Source organism: Triticum dicoccoides, chromosome 2B, assembly GCF_002162155.2.
Source record: "Triticum dicoccoides isolate Atlit2015 ecotype Zavitan chromosome 2B, WEW_v2.0, whole genome shotgun sequence".
Classification (NCBI taxonomy): Eukaryota; Viridiplantae; Streptophyta; class Magnoliopsida; order Poales; family Poaceae; genus Triticum; species Triticum dicoccoides.
The window spans coordinates 419,018,338-419,026,189 of record NC_041383.1 but is presented as its reverse complement, the minus strand read 5'-3'; positions in this window follow the sequence as shown (position 1 = coordinate 419,026,189).

The following is a 7,852-nucleotide window of genomic DNA, read 5'->3' as shown; positions in this document are numbered from 1 at the left end:
TCGTCACCAAACTTTAAGCGTGCGGACCCTACGGGTTCGAGAACTATGTAGACATGACCGAGACACGTTTCCGGTTAATAACCAATAGCGGAACCTGGATGCTCATATTGGTTCCAACATATTCTACGAAGATCTTTATCGGTCAAACCGCATAACTACATACGTTGTTCCCTTTGTCATCGGTATGTTACTTGCCTGAGATTCGATCGTCGGTATCTCAATACCTAGTTCAATCTCGTTACCGGCAAGTCTCTTTACTCGTTATTAATGCATCATCTCATCACATTGCTTGCAAGGCTTATAGTGATGTGCATTACCGAGAGGGCCTAGAGATACCTCTCCGACAATCGGAGTGACAAATCCTAATCACGAAATACGTCAACTCAACAAGTACCTTCGGATACACCTGTAGAGCACCTTTGTAATCACCCAGTTATGTTGTGACATTTGGTAGCACATAAAGTGTTCCTCCGGTAAGCGGGAGTTACATAATCTCATAGTCATAGGAACATGTATAAGTCATGAAGAAAGCAATAGCTACATACTAAATGATCAAGTGCTAAGCTAACGAAATGGGTCAAGTAAATCACATCATTCTTCCAATGATGTGATCCCAATGATCAAATGATAACTCATATCTATGGTTAGGAAACACAACCATCTTTGATCAATGAGCTAGTCAAGTAGAGGCATACTAGTGACACTATGTTTGTCTATGTATTCACACATGTATTATGTTTCCGGTTAATACAATTCTAGCATGAATAAAAAACATTTATCATGATATGAGGAAATAAATAATAACTTTATTATTGCCTCTAGGGCATATTTCCTTCAGTCTCCCACTTGCACTAGAGTCAATAATCTAGATTACACATTAATGATTCTAACACCCATGGAGCCTTGGGGCTGATCATGTTTTGCTCGTGGAAGAGGCTTAGTCAATGGGTCGTCAACATTCAGATCCGTATGTATCTTGAAAATCTCTATGTCTCCCACCTGGACTTGGTCCCTGATGGAATTGAAGCGTCTCTTGATGTGCTTGGTTCTCTTGTGAAATCTGGATTCCTTTGCCAAGGCAATTGCACTAGTATTGTCACAAAAGATTTTCATTGGACCCGATGCACTAGGTATGACACCTAGATCGGATATGAACTCCTTCATACAGACTCCTTCATTTGCTGCTTCCAAAGCAGCTATGCACTCCACTTCACACGTAGATTCTGCTATGATGCTTGTTTAGAACTGCACCAACTGACAGCTCCACCGTTCAATATAAACACATATCTGATTTGCAATTTAGAATCGCCCGGATCAGTCACAAAGCTTGCATCGACGTAACCATTTACGACTAGCTCTTTGTCACCTCCATAAACGAGAAACATATCCTTAGTCCTTTTCAGGTACTTCAGGACTTTATTGAGCGCTGTCCAGTGATCCACTCCTAGATTACTTTGGTACCTCCCTACTAAACTAATACCAAGGCACACATCAGGTCTGGTACACAATGTTGCATACATGATAGAGCCTATGGCTGAAGCATAGGGAACATCTTTCATTTTCTCTCTATCGTCTGCAGGGGTCGGGCATTGAGTCTAACTCAACTTCACACCTTGTATTACAGTCAAGAACCCTTTATTTGCTTGATCTATTTTGAACTTTTTCAAAACTTTATCAAGGTATGTACTTTGTGAAAGTCCAATTAAGCGTCTTGATCTATCTCTATAGATCTTGATGCCCAATATATAAGCAGCTTCACCGAGGTCTTTCATTGAAAAACTTTTATTCAAGTATCCTTTTATGCTATCCAGAAATTCTATATCATTTCCAATCAACAATATGTCGTCCACATATAATATTAGAAATGCTACAGAGCTCCCACTCACTTTCTTGTAAATACAGGCTTCTCCAAAAGTCTGTATAAAACCATATGCTTTGATCACACTATCAAAGCATTTATTCCAACTCCGAGAGGCTTGCACCAGTCCATAAATGGATCACTGGAGCTTGCACACTTTGTTAGCACCGTTTGGATCGACAAAACCTTCTGGTTGCATCATATACAACTCTTCTTCCAGAAATCCATTCAGGAATGCAGTTTTGACATCCATTTGCCAAATTTCATAATCATAAAATGCGGTAATTGCTAACATGATTCGGACAGACTTAAGCATCTCTACGGGTGAGAAAGTCTCATCGTAGTCAACCCCTTGAACTTGTCGGAAACCTTTCGCAACAAGTCAAGCTTTATAGATAGTAACATTACCATCAGCGTCAGTCTTCGTCTTGAAGATCCATTTATTCTCGATGGCTTGCCGATCATCGGGCAAATCAACCAAAGTCCATACTTTGTTCTCATACATGGATCCCATCTCAGATTTCATGGCCTCAAGCCATTTTGCGGAATCTGGGCTGATCATCGCTTCCTCATAGTTCGTAGGTTCGCCATGGTCAAGTAACATGACCTCCAGAATAGGATTACCGTACCACTCTGGTGCGGATCTTACTCTGGTTGACCTACGAGGTTTGGTAGTAACTTGATCTGAAGTTTCATGATTGATATCATTAGCTTCCTCACTAATTGGTGTAGGCGTCACAGGAACCGGTTTCTGTGATGAACTACTTTCCAATAAGGGAGCGGGTACAGTTACCTCATCAAGTTCTACTTTCCTCCCACTCACTTCTTTCGAGAGAAATTCCTTCTCTAGAAAGGATCCATTTTTAGCAACGAATGTCTTGCCTTCGGATCTGTGATAGAAGGTGTACCCAACAGTTTCCTTTGGGTATCCTATGAAGACACATTTCTCCGATTTGGGTTCGAGCTTATCAGGTTGAAGTTTTTTCACATAAGCATCACAACCCCAAACTTTAAGAAATGACAACTTTGGTTTCTTGCCAAACCATAGTTCATAAGGCATCGTCTCAACGGATTTTGATGGTGCCCTATTTAACGTGAATGCAGCCGTCTCTAAAGCATAACCCCAAAAAGATAGCGCTAAATCAGTAAGAGACATCATAGATCGCACCATATCTAGTAAAGTACGATTACGACGTTCGGACACACCATTACGTTGTGGTGTTCCGGGTGGCGTGAGTTGCAAAAATATTCCGCATTGTTTCAAATGTAGACCAAACTCGTAACTCAAATATTCTCATCCACGATCAGATCGTAGAAACTTTATTTTCTTGTTACGATGATTTTCCACTTCACTCTGAAATTCTTTGAACTTTTCAAATGTTTCAAACTTATGTTTCATTAAGTAGATATACCCATATCTTCTCAAATCATCTGTGAAGGTGAGAAAATAACGATACCCGCCGCAAGCCTCAATATTCATCGGGCGACACACATCAGTATGTATGATTTCCAACAAATCTGTTGCTCGCTCCATAGTTCCGGAGAACGGTGTTTTAGTCATCTTTCCCATGAGGCATGGTTCGCAAGTACCAAGTGATTCATAATCAAGTGATTCCAAAAGTCCATCAGTATGGAGTTCTTCATGCGTTTTACACCAATATGACCCAAATGGCAGTGCCACAAATAAGTTGCACTATCATTATCAACTTTGCATCTTCTGGCTTCAACATTATGAATATGTGTATCACTACTATCGAGATTCAACAAAAATAGACCACTCTGCAAGGGTGCATGACCATAAAAGATATTACTCATATAAGTAGAACAACCATTATTCTCAGATTTAAATGAATAACCGTCTCGCATCAAACAAGATCTAGATATAATGTTCATGCTCAATGCTGGCACCAAATAACAACTATTCAGGTCTAAAACTAATCCCGAAGGTAGATGTAGAGGTAGCGTGCCGACGGCGATCACATCGACTTTGGAACCATTTCCCACGCGCATCGTCACCTCGTCCTTAGCCAGTCTTTGCTTAATCCGCAGTCCTTGTTTTGAGTTGCAAATATTAGCAACATAACTAGTATCAAATACCCAGGTGCTACTGCGAGCTCTCGTAAGGTACACATCAATAACATGTATATCACATATACCTTTGTTCACCTTGCCATCCTTCTTATCCGCCAAATACTTAGGGCAGTTCCGCTTCCAGTGACTAGTCTGTTTATAGTAGAAGCACTCAGTCTCAGGCTTAGGTCTAGACTTGGGTTTCTTCTCTTGAGAAGCAACTTGTTTGCCGTTCTTCTTGAAGTTCCCCTTCTTCTTCCCTTTACCCTTTTTCTTGAAACTGGTGGTCTTATTGACCATTAACACTTGATGCTCCTTCTTGATTTCTACCTCCACATCCTTTAGCATCGCGAAGAGCTCGGGAATTGTTTTGTTCATCCCTTGCATGTTATAGTTCATCACGAAGCTCTTGTAGCTTGGTGGCAGTTATTGAAGAATTCTGTCAATGACACTATCATCCAGAAGATTAACTCCCAGTTGAATCAAGTGATTGTTATACCCAGACATTTTGAGTATATGTTCACTGACAGAACTATTCTCCTCCATCTTGCAGCTATAGAACTTATTGGAGACTTCATATCTCTCAATCCGGGCATTTGCTTGAAATATTAACTTCAACTCCTGGAACATCTCATATGCTCCATGATGTTCAAAACGTCATTGAAGTCCCGGTTCTAAGCTGTAAAGCATGGCACACTGAACTATCGAGTAGTCATCAGCTTTGCTCTGCTAGACGTTCTTAACGTCGTCAGTTGCATCTGCAGCAGGCCTGGCACCTAGCGGTGCTTCCAGGACATAATTCTTATGTGCAGCAATGAGGATAATCCTCAAGTTACGGACCCAGTCTGTGTAATTGCTACCATCATCTTTCAACTTTGCTTTCTCAAGGAACGCATTAAAATTCAACGGAACAACAACACGGGCCATCTATCTACAACAACATAGACAAGCAAAATACTATCAGGTACTAAGTTCATGATAAATTCAAGTTCAATTAATCATATTACTTAAGAACTCCCACTTAGATAGACATCTCTCTAATCATCTAAGTGATTACGTGATCCAAATCAACTAAACCATAACCGATCATCACGTGAAATGGAGTAGTTTTCAGTGGTGAACATTACTATGTTGATCATATCTACTATATGGTTCACGCTCGGCCTTTCGGTCTCAGTGTTCCGAGGCCATATCTGCATATGCTAGGCTTGTCAAGTTTAACCCGAGTATTCTGTATGTGCAAAACTAGCTTGCACCCGTTGTAGATGAACGTAGAGCTTATCACACCCGATCATCACGTGGTTTCTCAGCACGACGAACTTTGACAATGGTGCATACTCAGGTAGAACACTTCTACCTTGAAATTTAGTGAGAGATCATCTTATGATGCTACCGTCAATCAAAGAAAAATAAGATGCATGAAGGATAAACATCACATGCAATCAATATAAGTGATATGATATGGCCATCATCATCTTGTGCTTGTGATCTCCATCTCTGAAGCACCGTCATGATCACCATCGTCATCGGCGCGAGACCTTGATCTTCATCGTAGCATCATTGTCGTCTTGCCAACTATTGCTTCTACGATTATTGCTACTGCTTAGTGATAAAGTAAAGCAATTACAGGGCAATTACATTGCATACAATAAAACGACAACCATATGGCTCCTGCCAGTTGGCGATAACTCTGTTACAAAACATGATCATCTCATACAATAAAATTTAACATCATGTCTTGACCATATCACATCATAACATGCCCTGCAAAAACAAGTTATACGTCCTCTACTTTGTTGTTGCAAGTTTTACGTGGCTGCTATGGGCTGAGCAAGAACCGTTCTTACCTACGCATCAAAACCACAACGATAGTTCGTCAAGTTAGTGTTCTTTTAACCTTCTCAAGGACCGGGCGTAGCCACACTCGGTTCAACTAAAGTTGGACAAACTGACACCCGCCAGCCACCTATGTGCAAAGCACGTCGGTAGAACCAGTCTCGCGTAAGCGTACGCGTAATGTCGGTCCGGGACGCTTCATCCTATAATACCGCCGAACCAAAGGATGACATGCTGGTAAGCAGTATGACTTGTATCGCCCGCAACTCACTTGTGTTCTACTCGTGCATATAACATCTACGCATAAAACCAGGCTCGGATGCCACTGATGGGGAACGTAGTAATTTCAAAAAAATTCCTACGCACACGCAAGATCATGGTGATGCATAGCAACGAGAGGGGAGAGTGTTGTCCATGTACCCTCGTAGACCAAAATCAGAAGCATTAGCACAACACAGTTGATGTAGTTGTACGTCTTCATGATCCGACCGATCAAGTACCAAACGTACGACACCTCCGAGTTCAGCACACGTTCAGCTCGATGACGTCCCACGAACTCCGATCCAGCAGAACTTTGCGGGAGAGTTCCGTCAGCACGAAGGCTTGATGACGGTGTTGATGATGCTACCAATGCAGGGCTTCACCTAAGCACCGCTACGATATTACCGAGGTGGAATATGGTGGAGGGGGGCACCGCACACGGCTAAGAGATCAATGATCAATTGTTGTGTCTAGAGGTGCCCCCTGCCCCCGTATATAAAGGAGCAAGGGGGGAGGCGGCCGACCAAGGAGGAGGGCGTGCCAAGGGGGGAGTCCTACTCCCACCGGGAGTAGGACTCCTCCTTTCCTTGTTGGAGTAGGAGAGAGGAAGGAAGAGAGAGAGGAGGAGAAGGAAAGAAGGGGGGCGCCGCCCCCCTCCTTGTCCAATTCGGACTAGAGGGGGAGGGGGCGCGCGGCCTTCCCTGGCCGCCCCTCCTCTTCTCCACTAAGGCCCATGAGGCCCAATAAACCCCCCGGGGGGTTCTAGTAATCCCCCGGTACTCCGGTATATGTGTGAAACCTTCCAAAACCATTCCGGTGTCCGAACATAGTCATCCAATATATCGATCTTTACGTCTCGACCATTTCGAGACTCCTTGTCATGTCGGTGATCATATCCAGTACTCCGAAGTACTTTCAGTACATCAAAATACAAAAACTCATAATACTGATTGTCACCAAACTTTAAGCATGCGGACCCTACGGGTTCGAGAACTATGTAGACATGACCGAGACACGTTTCCGGTCAATAACCAATAGCGGAACCTGGATGCTCATATTGGTTCCCACATATTCTACGAAGATCTTTATCGGTCAAACCGCATAACTACATACGTTGTTCCCTTTGTCATCGGTATGTTAGTTGCCCGAGATTCTATCGTCGGTATCTCAATACCTAGTTCAATCTCGTTACCGGAAAGTCTCTTTACTCGTTATGTAATGTACTTCAAACTCTTATGATCCACGTAAACATCGCAATAGTTACTGATGAGAAAGTGTCTCCATGTCTTGAGCGCATCCACTATGGCTGCTAACTCCAAATCATGCGTGGCATAATTCAACTCATGAGGTTGAAGCTGGCGTGAGGCATATGAAACAACTCTTCCTTCTTGCATAAGAACGCCTCCAAGTCCTTGACGTGAAGCATTGCAATATACTTGGAAATCCTTGCGTATGTCCGGGAGAATCAGCACTGGGGCTATAACCAAACGTTTCTTCAACTCCTGAAAACTGGCCTCACACTCCTCAGTCCATTTAAACTTTGTGTCTTTCTTCAATAACTCCGTCATGGGCTTCGTTATCTTGGAAAAATTCTCAATAAATCTCCGATAATAACCAGCTAGTCCAAGAAAACTTCTGATCTCTCCAGCTGAGGTGGGTGCCAACTACTCAGTGATAGATGCAACCTTGGTAGGGTCTATTGCTATTCCTTCTCCTGATATAACATGTCCGAGAAATCCAACTTCCTTCAACCAAAATTCACATTTGTTGAACTTGGCATACAACTGATGTTCCCTGAGCTTCTCAAGAACCAAGTGCAAATGTTCC